The sequence below is a fragment of the Dermacentor silvarum genome, chromosome 2, assembly GCF_013339745.2.
Source record: "Dermacentor silvarum isolate Dsil-2018 chromosome 2, BIME_Dsil_1.4, whole genome shotgun sequence".
NCBI classification, from domain to species: domain Eukaryota; kingdom Metazoa; phylum Arthropoda; class Arachnida; order Ixodida; family Ixodidae; genus Dermacentor; species Dermacentor silvarum.
This window is the reverse complement of record NC_051155.1, coordinates 223,377,667-223,392,748: the sequence shown is the minus strand read 5'-3', so window position 1 is coordinate 223,392,748 and position 15,082 is coordinate 223,377,667. Positions and strand designations below refer to the sequence as shown.

The following is a 15,082-nucleotide window of genomic DNA, read 5'->3' as shown; positions in this document are numbered from 1 at the left end:
AAAAACAAAATAAGAAAAGGGGGGCGCTCAGCAAATACGCCAACAGGACAGGATTCCACGAGACCTACAGTTGTAAACATCCTGCCCCCACCGATTATAGGCATCCTGCATACAATAGTTGGCTACATGTGCGACTGCACATACTTTCACAGACGGTGTACTTATGAAGTGACATGGTCGTACACTGTCCTGTAGTACAGTGTACGACCTGGCTGTAGTACACTGTCCATAGGCATACTACATCGATGGATTTAACAGACCTTATATATAGATTTGTTTTTCCAATGAAAGCCGCCTGAGCGCTGCTACAACTCTTCTGGGCTGACTGAGCGGTTCTACACCGCATTGAATTTGCCCAGTCAGCTGGAGTACGCATAGGTGCCGGGTCAATGGAACATCGATTTTTTTTTCTTTTTTTAAAGCCACAGGCACAGGAAACAGGTGTCTCAATTTCCGCTGCTCGTTCTAGCACTTAAATTTGACTGTCTGGATACTCGAATGATCTGATGTTTGAATTCAAACTGAAATGGTCATGCAGCGTGGAAAGCCGCACAACTTTTTGGACGTCGAGGAACCTTCTAGCTGTGTGATTGCCAATAGCACGAGACGCATTTCCGTCGTATTTCCAGCGTCAGCGTCAGAGCGCTTATTTCGCGCCGCGCGGTGCAGAGTGCCGACGCTGTAATGAATGCGCCAGATTTCACTTACTACGTCGAATCGCATAAAACGAAGCGTTGTATACAAAATATCAAGACTATATAAGAGGCAGAAGCTATATCACGAACACGCTCCATGTGGCTGTCACGGACGCGAATGCTCCCTGTGCCAGTGCCAATATGTTACACTAATATTTTACAAAGAACGACAACTTTTGTTGACATTGTGCTGCTGGCTGTCGAGAATAAACATTTTGGTGATGAACGTCGTCTGATAACGAGATATAATCTTGTAAAGATGAGTTGAGGATGAGATGAGCAGCAGTGGCTTGGCTCCTAAAAGCGCGCTTCGCCACCAGTAACCAATCCACGCAGTGAAGACCCCCTTCTCGACAAGACGTTTGCGGCATCGGATTTATAGAGTTCTCGTCGACGAAGATGCGAGTTCGCATCTATTCGTAACAATTTTTTTTAATTATGGGATTTCACATCCCTACGTTGCACAGCGCGTTACGAGGGACGCCGTGGGGAGGGGGCAGGTGCATAGAGAGGGAGGGGGGTGCTTGGTACTCAGCAGCAACCAGTGAGTCATCGCCACGAGTACACTATATGTTATGGCGTCTGTAAACAGCGGGAACTTCTAAGTCGTGGCGCGTGTCCGCGTGTTGCTGAGCTTCCGCGCAGAGAGGTGGGTGCGCTGCTCTCTATCACCGCGTGCCACAGACCTAACGAAACGCTGCGAACGAATGGCGATGCCTCTGAGCTTAAGAAGCAAAGGGACTATGCTATACATATGTGGAAGGGGATCGACGGCGCTCTTAGCATTCGCGAGGGTGTTGCGCGTAACAAAGAATCCCGGCAATGAAGATGTCCCATTCACGCGCGCCCCTTCAGCAATAGAAGCTCCGCGCGAGAAAGATTGGGCTGCGAGGGAGATGACGCGACGCAGAACGTACGTGACCGGCATTCCGTCGCCGCCTACGTGGGGAGTGCATCTCGCATCAAGGGGGGCGGTCGCGCAAATAGGGCCCGCGGGCGCACACCCCTCGTCAGCTGTTGATGGGCCTCCGCCGACCGCGCCGGCCAGCAATCATCGGGGCACTCTGTCGGCGCGCTTTGCCGCGCGGCTCTCTCCCGAGGGAACCGGCGCGATACCAGCAGCCACGCGCGTCTGATATACTGGACGCACTTCCACCCGAGGCATCTGAGTACATCTCGCTTTACCCATATATGGCAGCGACGTCGGATTTCAGCGCTCCAGAGACCAGTCGTCGCTCCACAGGCAGAGGTCGTAATCTGTGCATGGTGATCTGAACTAGTTCTTCGGTCACGGCCGAGTGACAAGACATCACTGCGGGGAAGGACAAAGAAGGAAGAATAAAAGAACCTGGCGAGATATGCTGGTGGGGACACTTATTGATGAATTATATTGGTTAATGCTATAAGAGGCGTGTAGTTGCTGTGTCGTTGTACTGCCTCCATTGTCAGCTCGCGTTGCAAACCACATTAAAACCCTCGCGAGGACGCATGCCGTGCTCTGGTATCAGGGTCGGCCCACTATACAGCCACCATCTTTGATTATGCTGCCCCCGGGACCAGCGCATGCTTTGATTGTACAATCTCCTAGATTAGCCCAGCTTACTTCTGGCCGCTGCAGTTATCGGTCAGCGATTGCACTTTTGCTTGCCTCGTGTCCTCCGAACGACGTGCCGCTTTCCTCCAGCGATCACTCTCAGGCTTCATTAAGATCGCAAGAGTACGTCAGCATCGCAAACACGGTTTAGGTGCGTGTACTCGCGGAAATATTTCTCAGCCACTCAGCAGACGATGAATCTCTCGCCGGCATCTTCCTCCGACTCCGATACCACCCTGCCTCCACGGCAACGCCAACCCACATCGTTCCGCCGAAATGCCGATGCTACTGAATTTACAAAGCTGGTCATCTCATGGAGACACTGTGCACCACAGCCTAAATTGGTCCACGTGACTCTGGGCCAAGGATAAAGGATAGGAGACGGCCAGTCATTCATTGTTTCAATGATGGGACATTCGAGTGGAACCTGCAGATGGCGTCCACCAATCAGCCGCGTGATCACAGGAATGCACCGCGCCACACATGCCACAAAGTCGTCTGTCTAGAACAAAGTTTCAAGAGCAGTCTGAAGCGCTATAGCATGTCTCGCAGCTTCCTACAACAGTACCACGTTATTGTAAATCAGAGTATACAGGTTTGAATAAGTTGGATGCAGCACCGGAGACATGGCATGTACACTGAAACACTGGACCGTGCCAGGATATCGACGATCCAACAAAAGACGGAGGCGAAATAAATAAGAAAGCGCATTGGTTCCGGCGGGAAAATAAATAGCTTATGCATTATGAAACAACAAAAGACTTCTGGAGGCAGCCGTACACTTAAAGACGCGAAGGTCGTCCCCACCAAGTAGGAATTCTGACACAGATCGCCGACCAGTTCACGGCGACAAGTTTGCACTAATTCCGCTGAGCCATTCAATTAATATATTCATCCATCCTAACGGCAGCATTACCGGGCGCCGAAAGCTGCAACGCAATCCAATATAGAGACTGACGCTCGTTTTCCCGCAATTAGACTAACAGCCGCGCAAGAGGGTCGACTACGACGGGCAGGCGAGCCACCGGTCAAATGCCAATCACGTCTCGCTTCGCGGATGCGCCTTCCAAGTGGCTACTGCCCGGGCTGCCGATGAGCGAAAGACGCCCTAACGAGCTCAACGGCTCGGCTTTCTTCCGGGGCACGCCTGGAACGCCCGCAGAGTCGATACAGGTTGATTGGGTAGTCGCGTTGATTGGGACGCGGGAGGTCGAACCCATTTCGTCGGATTTGCCGACCCTCATTTGACCGCGCGGTTTTGTTCTGGCCTTCCGCTTGTACTTCGAGCAGGTGAATAACAGGGAGGAAAAATAGTAAATAGTGGACCCCATCCAGTACAACGACGAGTTGTCAGAGCCATCGGAGATGGCTGGGAGAGGGAGGAGGCGCTGGTTGCAAAGAACTGCAGGCGAGGAGGAACCATTTGCCCCACCACTGAACTTTCTCGCTCGATATCTGCAGTGGCAGTTACCTTGAAACGTTGGGCGAGGGAGAGAGAGGGGAGGGCAACCGCACTGAACCCGACCCTCCTTCGCTTCCGACGACGCCACTGCAGGGGCGTAGTATCTTTCCTTATTATCGTTGTTTCTCTTTCCTTTGTTTGTTTTTTCTTCTTTTTTCCCCCGGAATGAGTAGGAATTTCACCCTGGAGCTTTTCCTTGGGAACAAGCATCCGTACAGTCATTCGAATACCGCTTTGTCAAAAGCAACAATAACAATAACGGCGAGAGAGAGAAAGACACCGTGCAATGCGTGCGAGAGACGGCGGAAACAGTAATGGGGAGGACGAAGTCGTTCGTCCGGACGGCGGTCTAGCTCTCGTCTTCCCAAATGAGACTCTCCGCTAATTAAGGCAGCGAGCGGCCGCACCGCGAGATTTTTACGATGCTGCGGCCGGCCTCCGAATGTATACGAGCAGGGGTGCGCCAAGACCAGACAAAGCGAGAGAAACGACGCAGTTGCGCTCGCTCGCACAACTATAGCTGCTATAGGTATGTTGCACGTGAACAAATATTCACGTATACCAAACGTAAGTATTGAACATAAGTTTCACAGAGTGCACTCAAGAGTCTGTTTGCAGATATAATAACCCTGTTTCCCTGGCAATGATTGAGTGACCGATTAAAAGCGTCCTTATTGTGCAAGCTCTAGCTCTGAAATCTTCGCACTGCACAGGAGATAGGCAGCGGGATAGCAGGGTCGCGAGTATCTGGCTAGGTAGGTATATGAAGGGTGTTTCAGCGAACACTTTCAAAAATTTTTAAAGGCTGCCTGTGGCAGATAGCACAATCCTAGCTCATCAGCTGGTCTACTCGAAGAGGCGGACATTACCTGCACAAAAAAATTAAATGCATAATCGACTAATAACAAAAATTCACTCATTAAGTTTTTAACTAATTACCTTATAGCCCATAATGCAAATTATAAATTCTAGCTGTGGAGTTCCCACTTGGAACGAATTCTCAGGGTGACACCAGTCTCGAGATTTAAATTCCCGAACTTTGCGTAGAAATGCATTGGCGTTTCAGTTAGTTTTGTGCTTGAATGCATAAAACGACGTTGTGTTAAGGAACTGGAATGCAAATGCATTTCTCCGCAAAGTTCGGGAATCAATATATCTCGAAACTCGTCTCATCCTGAGAATTCGTTCCGAGTGGATCCGCCTTGCAAACTCCATGGCTAGAATTTGTAAATTTCAATATGGGCCATAAAGTAATGAGTTAAAAACGTAATTAACGATTGTTAATTAGTCGATTATGCATTTCAAGTTTTTGTGCAAGTAATGTCCGCCTTTTCGAGTAGACCAGCTCATGAACTAGAACTGTGCTTTCTGCCACAGGCAGCCTTTAAAAATTTTTGAAAGTGTTAACTTAAACACCCGGCATGCGTGAGTAAGGCTGCTCTGCTATAATCCTTGTGGTTGGCGATTCCATTGCCTACTCAGCTCGAAATCGTGAGACACCTACCCGGGATCCCATTCCAAGTGAGGAGGGGCGGCTTATCACCACAGGAGTTTTTGAGGCCAGTACGTCATGCCGTCATTGTGCCGTCGTTCGTCGTTGTTATAGTTAACATATATATACACGTGTGTGTGTGTGTGTGTGTGTGTGTGTGTGTGTGTGTGTGTGTGTGTGTGTGTGTGTGTGCGTGTGCGTGTGCGTGCGCGTGCGCGTGCGTGCGTGCGTGTGCGTGCGCGTGCGCGTGCGTGCGTGCGTGCGTGCGTGCGTGCGTGCGTGCGTGCGTGCGTGCGTGTGTGTGTGTGTGTGTGTGTGTGTGTGTGTGTGTGTGTGTGTGTGTGCGCGCGCGTGCGTGCGTGCGCGTGCGCGTGCGTGCGCGTGCGTGCCACCCTCGACTCCAGCATTCCTGCGCTTCTAGCGCAAGAGAGAAGTGCCAATGTAAGCACTTCGGCTTAGCCGGGCAAGAGAGAGAAAAAAAAAAAAACGAAGATAAGAAAAAGACTCGGCGCGAACGGGCTCGCACAGGCCTGCCGATCTCAAGGAACATACTAGCAACTTTGTCAGCCCCGAGGCAGAGCTACTGTTCCAGTGTCTTCTTAACCGGCGATCGGTTGCCCGGTCATCCGGTACATTGGAAAGCGATCGTCTTGGCACACGTCAAATCGGGGACAGCAGAACAATGGGTGCTCAGTCGTCTCTTCGGAGCCGCAATACGCGGCATAAACGCAGCCAGGGTCCTTCGGGAAAAATATATATATATATGCGGGTGTTCGGCGCTGCCAGCATTCGGCTCCAATTGAAAGCACTGCTCCAGTTTCGCAACGTTGCTCCCATTACAAGAAGTACGTCAAGTCTGACTGCCCTTTGTCCTTACTTTTTATTTACGTCTTGTGCAAAGGCGGTAGCATAAAGCTACATGTACTACATTGCTATAGTTGGCGGCGGCGTCTGTCTGTCTGCCTCCTGACCGTCCGTGGCGGAGAGCTATTGTGTGTCGCAACCGCCACAATAGTTGTTCCCTCGGAAACTTTGGCACGCATATATATGCAAGAGGAGGGATAGGCAAGGTTTTAATGCGAAAAACAGTAAATCGGAAGACACAAAGGCGAAGAAGTATTGACGAAGTAATTGTCTCTTCTTTGTGCATTTTTCCTCCCGCTTAAAGAAAGTATAATCCAATTGTATTTTGCCCAATCCCAAAGGTGCTGAGCAGCGCTCCCTAAAAGGCAGAAGTAAATAGCGCCTCTTCTTCTGTCTCTCTGCCACCCGATCCTTGGTCTATCACAAACGGGGACGTGCCATAGAGTTGAGGGCCCCCATATGCCACCATGCCTCTACACCTCTGGTCAATTTCTCTACGTTTCATCTATATATACTCTGTCTCCCTTTCTCTCTCTACCCCAATACACTTTCCTTCCTCCTCCAATTATTACTCTCCGCCCACTTCCGCATTAGAAATCGTGCTCCCAGGAGAACGTCGCCGACTTTTTCTGCAAAAGAATGCTAACTTGGGCCGGTTGGCCCACGGCCACTTCTGATACTGCCACTGAAATACTGATACACGTCTTGCCAGACGTATCAAGATGCAGATACAAAATACCCAGAGAGTATCTAATTAAGATACATGCATCTTCGATACTGTCCAGCACTGCCGGTAACACCGAATTACAGCACCCTGCAGCTGCGATTTCAGAATTAGTATGGAAATAACGTTCACTGCACCTTAAAATAACTTATTCTCGGGCAAGTATGTGTTTTACTCTGTCCCTGGTTGCATGACCAGACAACGAGAGAATCCTGGTGCTTCCTCTTTCTCTCCTCTTTAAAGCTCTAAAGCGGTGGTGCTTTTATGCTAAGGTCTTTCACAGCATCTCGTCTGACACAGACAGAACGGCTGGCACGGATATGAACTGTTTACATTAAATTACGGGCCAGGTTCAACGGCCCGAAAGTGCACGGTGATGGGTTGTGAAGGACGCCGTGGAGGAGGGCTCCGGATTAATTTTGACCCCCTAGGGTTTCTTAACGTAAACCCAATCAGCACGGCATCGGAATGCGGCCTCCATGAACGGGAATCGAACCGTCAAGCTCGTGAACGCCGTGAGCCGCCGCGGCGGGTTGATACGAACCGCCGTGTTTCAGTTTACGCACTGAAAATTGATTTGTGGAATCTGAAAATGTCCGTCATCTGCATGGTCCATCAGCTGCATCTATACTGCCATTCGTGTACCCTGTTTTTAATCTTTTTCGTGGACTTTGCTTTCCTCTCCAGAAACACAGATGTGTCATTATATCTCCTCAGCTATAGCGCCCGCATCCCAACGTTTGCCGAGTTCGATCGCTGGACCATACGCCGTTTCACGTTGACCTTTGTAGGCGAGACGTGGGACGAGTGAAAACCAAGAGACCGGCCTCAAGACGGGTCAGTTTATACCACTTCCGCATCACGATAGAACAGCACTGAGTGGCACGTAGTACATGCGGGGGGCCAGCGGAGGATGGCTCCCGCAGACGGTCGGGTCGTCACTGCCTGGCTAGCGCGCACGGCAGCAGTGTCGCATTAGCTACATATATTTTGACGGTTGGAATTAAGTTGCAGGTTTCGTCCTGCGATCTGAAAGTGGAAAGGCGCGATGTTCCGTGGTTGAACGACGAAACAGCAAAGCAGCAGGCGCCGCGCTGTAAATGAGCAGTGCGCAGAGCACATGACCCACTTTTCACCCGGAGCAATATCGGATCGACTATCGCAACCAATGGTAAACGTTGACCGAATTGTTATAATTAAGTATACAGCTGCGACAACGTACGCGTGCATCCATTTGAAAATGATCAAAATAAGCAATAGGCACGGAATAAACATAACGCCGGCAAGTTATATAATTCGGTCTATTTTTAAATAAAGCTGTTCTCTCTCTCTCTCTCTCTCTCACACACACACACACACACACACACACACACACACAATTATTCATTTCGTCAGAAATAGTTGCTCGAGCGTTAGAGGCTGCGTCCGATCGAACCAAAACAAAACGTCACTGCCCAAACATACCGCATCAATACTGCACCGGGACATCCGCATCGCTTGAAATCAAATCATCGCTCCAACTGCGTGTGCGCTGATCTATTTAGAAAACAACAGTAGCACTCAGCTGGCAGCCTATAGCTCGAAACTGAATTAACGGATAAGTTGTTCCGTCTCAGCTGATCAGACCGGTGCTCCCGGAGACACACGAAACGGTCCTCACCTCACTTGTGCATCGTTTGGCACTTCGGCGAGCTTCTCTGCACTTCTTCGATGTTGTCTGATGCTTGATGCAGTCAACCTTGAGCCGCTTGAGCCTCGATCATTGCACAAGTAAGGGTAAATGCAGGAGTTCTCACGTCCCTTTGGCACACACAGGAGTTGTTGTGAGCACAAGCAATGTAGACTGATGAAATTTTCGCTGATAAATTCTACGCGAGGTATGGGGAAATTGCGGGAGTAGAAATCAACACCACTCAGGAGTGCTACGCGCCAGCGCTAGCACTCGTACACACACGCCCACAACGCCGTCGCCGTTACCAGACGACAACTGCCGAGGATGTCCAATCAATAAGAAGCCGCGCTGAGTCGACGCGATGTGGCGTTGCTGTACACTCTTGTTTAGCGCTCTTCCCACCACTAGAGATACTATAAGCGTGCCCCATCATTCTGCTTCAAGGATAAATAGCAAGATATTTGTCCATGCAGACAGTTATAATATGTCGTAGACTTCTGTAATACCGTAACTTGAATGTCAAGTGTCGCCCTCAAATGTGCTTCAGGCCATCTGTATTATTGCGTACGTCTACTTTATTTATGTATACCAAACCAGAGGAGGCGCTGACCAAACGTTAGTGGCGCTAAATTCTTTTGCTACGTTGTCATCTTCGTTAGCTTTAGACCGAAAACAAGAATCAAAAGCATGTCAGACATAATCAAGCATGTTATGTGCCTCATTTAAGCTTAGCGCGAAGCCTGAAGCGTTCCAGAACTAGGAGCGAAGGTCCTGAATCTTTAGTTTCCTGAAGTGCAGCAAAGTTGTATTTGACAGGTTGTCAGCTCATATCTCTAAAATTCAGCGATACATCAACTGCTAGCAGCATGGAGTCCACCGGCCATTCATACAGCAGTCGCAACGAGCGCTACGGGGGTGTATCTACGAAACATATTATGCACCTCTCAATGGCGACGTCTCTAACGAATATTTGAACTCCACTTTCTAAGGCACCCTAAATCATTATGTTTTGCTAAAGCACGCTCCTACCAATTTGCATTCTTTTTTTTTTTTCTGTAGTCGGCGCATGGTGTCATTATTCCACTTAGCAAAAGGCACCCAATGCCTTTTCGCTTCTTTATGCCATTTCACCACACCCCTTTTTTTCCTTTTCACAGCCCAACTGCACCCTTCCTGAGCGCTGCACACGGGGCGGTCCGCCCCCCCCCCCCCCCCCCTGCACCTAGTGCAGGGGGGGGGGGGGCATCCTGCAGTGCTTCAGAACTAAGAGCAAAAGGCCTGAATTTTTAGTATGCCAAAATGCAGCCGAGGCAAAACTGATGAAATTGGCCGCACTAATCTATCTGTATTATTACAATTAGTTTACGTCTGACAGGTTATCAACTCATATATCTAAAAATCAGTCATACATCAACTGCTAGCAGCATGGAACAGGCTGTCATACAATTCAATTAGTACATCACTGATCCACCAATTTTTTTTTTCACTCAGAAAAAAATGCACAAGCTTCGTTGTAGCTGCGTGGTACGTAGAGGTAGATGTGAACTTTTTATTACATTTTCATGCCTAGAAGCATAAGCAATGGCAGGGGAGCCACACAAGCAGGCAGCTTAAAAAACGTCGAAAAGAAATGGAAAAATCATACCCATAATTTTTAGACTAACTTCATTTTACTGTATTGCCTGAGGTTGGCAAGCACAGTTTCCATGCGTTTAATCGTGCACAGACACTCTACAGGGCATAGAATCGTAGTTGTTTCTGCTTGAAAGCACCTAACAGCTGCAGTTTTTCAAATGAGGATATGAAAACTACAGTATCAAATGCAAAATAATATACGGCCTTTACTAAAATTGCACTGCTGGACTTCACACATGCATTGTTCAATGAGTGTACCTTTGAAACTCTACAAATGGAAGTTTTCAACATAGAGGACATAAAAATGTTTGAATGGTAGGATAAACAATTAATGCTAAATATAACTTTAAATGACTCATGGGAATAAATATGTGCGTATTTCACAGCTGCACATAGCCAATATGTCTTTAAATTTGGAATCATAACAGTACAGCCCCTTGAAAAATACAACAGTGAATATAGGCACAAGCTTTATCTGCAACAACAAATAGCTTTCTTTAAGTTAGTGTGTTAACAGGACAATATGCACACAGGTGGTGGAATTTCATGTTTATTGTTCAACAAAACAAATATATGAGCTCAACATGATTTGTCATACGTCAATATTTCTATAGCTTTAACAATTGTTCTTATCAATCAATGCAAGCCTGCCAACTGGTGCCAAAAGCAAACTCTCAATAATAACTTAATATCACTTCCTTATAACCACAGTTTTCTTTGCATATGTTATAAACACCAGAAAAACAAGTCCAGCTTAATAATAAACAGTCCCCAAATTGAGCATTACGAATACATTATATCTGCATAGCGTACAGCAAATAAACATTTTACATCTTTAAAAATAAACATGACATTCATTTTTTTTTCTTTATCATTTCTATTTCATAACCTGCCATAAAAATATATATGTACAGATTTGTGCAAGAATGCACGTACAGGTGCACACGTAATGTCCGTTCGATTCGCCTGCACCACTATGAACCAGTTCACGGCGGTTCACGAGAAGTTTAGAAATTGCGCAGCTCGATTTCTGTGGTGCAGGCACAGCGCGACACTCGAAACGAATGCCAAGGTGCAAACGCGGTGCAGGCGTTATGTTATGTCCGACTAATGTGCACGGAGTGCGTAAGTTTGAGAGGTCCTGAACTGCAGATATGATCGAATTCTGGGGCGTAAATACACACCACACTTGCGTAGATACACCAGACGTGCATAAGCGGGGTTTTAACGGCGCTCGCGCCCGTGTGCTGTGTTGTCTGCTGCGCTGCTGCCGCGTACCTATACGCCTGCACCAAACCGGCACCGACAGTGGAGTGGGTGCAGCAAAATCATGAACCAGCCCTGCACCTTTCCTGCACCTTTTGAAACGAACGGTGTGGTTCAGCAGGTGCCATTGCTGCACCGCTGAAACGAATGGCAGGATGCAGCACCTCGTGAACTGGTTCAGGCGGTGCAGGCGAATCGAACGTACCTTTAAAAGCTTGGCTCTTAAATACAATCTGAATTTTAAAAGAAAAACACAGCACACACATTTCACTTGCTTAGTATTTAAAATGTGAAGCAGGACTCTCAAAAGCCATTGACAGATGTTGGCTGCTTAACAAAACTGTCACAATCAAAAACTAAAATATTCTTTAATAAAAGTGCAGAAACAAGGTGAGGATCAAGAAGCAAATTTCTTGATAATAGATATTGGAAAACTTTGAAAGCCAATGCAAGGTAACACAGGTACCATGGCAAGGTAACATTCTGTCATCTTGTGGCAATCTCCTATGGGCAACTGAAACACAACATAAGGTCACAAGAAACCATCGGATGTAACAACAAATCTGAAATACATACACAGAACTGCTTGCAGAGACAGGAATTGCTGTTTGTGGATATTGTTATCTTTTTGTAAGTACAATACTAAACCAAACGTACTGAAACATGTAGCATTGATGTTCGCATTTGAGACTCCTGTTATTTTTCACGCAAATTGCAGAAAACACAGAGAGGTAAAAGCATACAGGTAGTGTGCTAAGCAGGTCAGAAAAACAAACACTTGACTATAGTCACCAACCATTATTTCGGACATGCACGATTATTCGAACAGCTTCGCGGCACCGCCACGGACCCCATAGACGTAATGTACAGTGTAGACCGCTTATAACGTAAGTCGCCGGAGTCGCGAATATCCGCACTATAAGCGGTACCGCACTATAACCAAAGCAACAATTTTCAAGGCCCGCACATATGCAAAACATGTCCACTGAGCCGCCACGCATATGCGACAGTCGAGGAATGCGGCTAGAAAGTTTGCATTCAATTTACAGTCGAATCTCGTTTAATTTGAACCAAATCACGCGGCGGCGCCTCCGACCGGCATTGTGCCGGCACCACCATAGAGTAAAAGCTTAGGAGAGACCCCTCAATGTCGCATGCAAACAAAACAAGAAAAAGAAAGACAAAAAAAAAAACGCAGCGGAAATTTCACCCTCTCTCAAATGGCAAGGTCGCCGATTCTGCGTTGCGCCGGAACATGCGTGTATGTACCGACGTCTCAGCCACGCATAGAAAATGGCAGTGAACCCTTCTTTCTCCTTTATGTTTCCTCTTTCTAATCACGCGTTGACCTTGCACGCTGCGGACTACGGCGCAGAGGGAAGCAGCGGCGCTGTCCCAGGCCGGCCAACGCCCGCTTCCCGATAACGGCAGAAAACGAAACTTCGGGGAGCGGCTGCCGGGCCGGCTGTAGCGGCGGCGCCTGCACGGCGGCGGGCACACATGGCGACAGTCGAAAGTGAGGGAGGTACGAGGGAGGGCGAGGAGAGCCACCGAAGCGGCGGAGTTGGCGAGGCGAAATCCGCTTCTCTACCGCCCTCCTCCCTCACATTCCACGGTCTCTGCGTGCGCCCTTCACCGTGCCGTGCCGGCGCCGCTTGCTCGCTCGCTTGCTGAAGTTTCGTTTACTGCCATTATCAGTGAAGCGGGAGCGTTGGCCGGCCTTGGCAGTTTCGTGGCCCTCGCGTGATATTTCAAGACTCGCACTCAAGATTCTGGTTTCAGCCTCACTGGCTGTTCGTTCGCACCACGTGCCCTTACTCCACTTCGTCTCTCTTTCTTCCTCGAGCACTCCTTGGGGCGCCCGTTTGAGGGGAGCGTTCGCTGTCTCAGCTGACTTCCGTACTCCCAGGCAGCCGCACTGTAACCGGTATTTAATTTCCCGCAACTGCACTATAAGCGATACGTGTATACATAGAGTGCTATGGGAAAAATAACTGGGAGTCTGAAAAGACCGCACTATATCCGGTCCTGCACTATAAGCGGTTACGTTATAAGTGGTCTATACTGTATAAGAATAACCGAAATTTCGAACACCTGACAGCAATAATTTGAACTCCTAATGCACGACTTGTTCTAATTTGGCTACCGAGTTGAGCAGAAATATCTACATTTCGGTTTTGATAAGTCACCAACATGGCCATCAGCCACGTCGCTGGCACCTCCTCACCTAGTCGATCCAGTAGTCGCCAACCATGCCTAAGTCTCAGGACAAGCCAAGCCGATAAGTTGTAAAGGTAGCATCTGCAATTTGTCATGCAAGTTCTGTGCGTCCAGCATTTGTTACTAATTTACGTGCTAAATAGCGACACGGTCCCAGGCAACTTTGTTGAGTAGCTTCAAGTGGCGCCAACTCGGCCTTTCATGTCGGCCCCGACGAGGGCGGCGATGGAAGCACTGGACAATGACTGTTGCGAAGAGACCCACCATCATTCAGCTATCACAGCGCAGTTGACATTTGTTATGTTGCCAAGAGATGAAGATTCGGCTGCATGCATTGAGCGTACTTTCATCGATCTGTAGCGACAGCATGACAATGGTCAAGATACGGAGTGTCTAGGTCAAAGCCAAGTGTATGCGTGCAGCAACACATTTAGAAACTTTGGCCATATTCTCGGACGACCACTTTCGCAGATAAGTAGGTACTTTCACATTCACTATATTTCACGTGTCTAGCACCAAATGCATCGACGGGCAACAGTGTTCCTGGCACTGTGATAAGACAGCATGCTTGCCACTGTGCCAAGAAAGCTGTCGCTCATAGGCGCCGACGTGGCACACCTTTTTTGGCCAGTTGTGCAATAATATAAATTATTTTCTGTGAATCCGGTATTTCAAAATCCCAATTAATCGGAGATTTTGGCAGCCCGTGTCGAGTCCAAATTATTGGTCAGCGACTGTACTAGAAGAAATGCACCTCCATGAGCACAATTTGATACACACAAGGACACAAGCTTATGGCACACTACTTCCAACATTAATTATACAAACACATACCGTAAACTAACATGATATTGTATGAAACTGAAAGAAAAAATTTGGATCATGTACCTAAGTGAACCTTGAAGTGGATGCGATGTGAAAGATTAGAACAGTGGCTAGTAAGGCATTTTGCAGGCAAGTACATGTCAAGCCAATGCAGTATCCCGATGAAGTCTATGCCCTGAGTTTCATAAACATCATATATTATACAAGGCCAGCAATAAACAGCTGGTTTACATACGAAGCTCTTGGTGAGAGCCACAACATATTCGATACGTAAAGCTGCCTTCAGCAGCTCCTCTGTCACAGGCCCATAACCAATGTGGATGTGGCAAATGACAATTTAGCTTGAACAATGCAGCACCAATGAAGGTTGTTCAAAAACTCCCCACACACTAATGCTTTCCATCTAATAAAGATTAAAGAGTGGCAGAATTATAATTTATGTTTGATTTCTTGCAGCACAACATTAATTTCCACAGGAAGGGAAAAAAAGAAAGCAAGGAGAGAAGTGAAGAAATCTATAAACATTTCACACGAGCAACATGGACATGCATGACAGCTCTTTTCTTCTCATTACTGGCTGTTGACATCACGTCAGACATCTGGCATAATAAAGCACCTGACAATAATGTGACT

At 47.8% G+C, this 15,082-nt stretch overlaps 1 protein-coding gene across 2 annotated transcripts in view; it reads right to left on the bottom strand.

Annotated features, from left to right (window-relative positions):
• LOC119442729 (uncharacterized) overlaps positions 1–8,836 on the bottom strand; it is a 106,245-nt gene extending 97,409 nt beyond the window's left edge. Inside the window, exon 1 of one of the 2 annotated variants that reach the window (XM_037707719.2) lies at positions 8,492–8,836. The gene's annotated coding sequence lies outside the window, so the exon portion shown is untranslated. The remainder of the gene's footprint in view (positions 1–8,491) is intronic. The other variant, XM_049662343.1, reaches the window with a different exon arrangement.
• Positions 8,837–15,082: the final 6,246 nt, after the last annotated feature.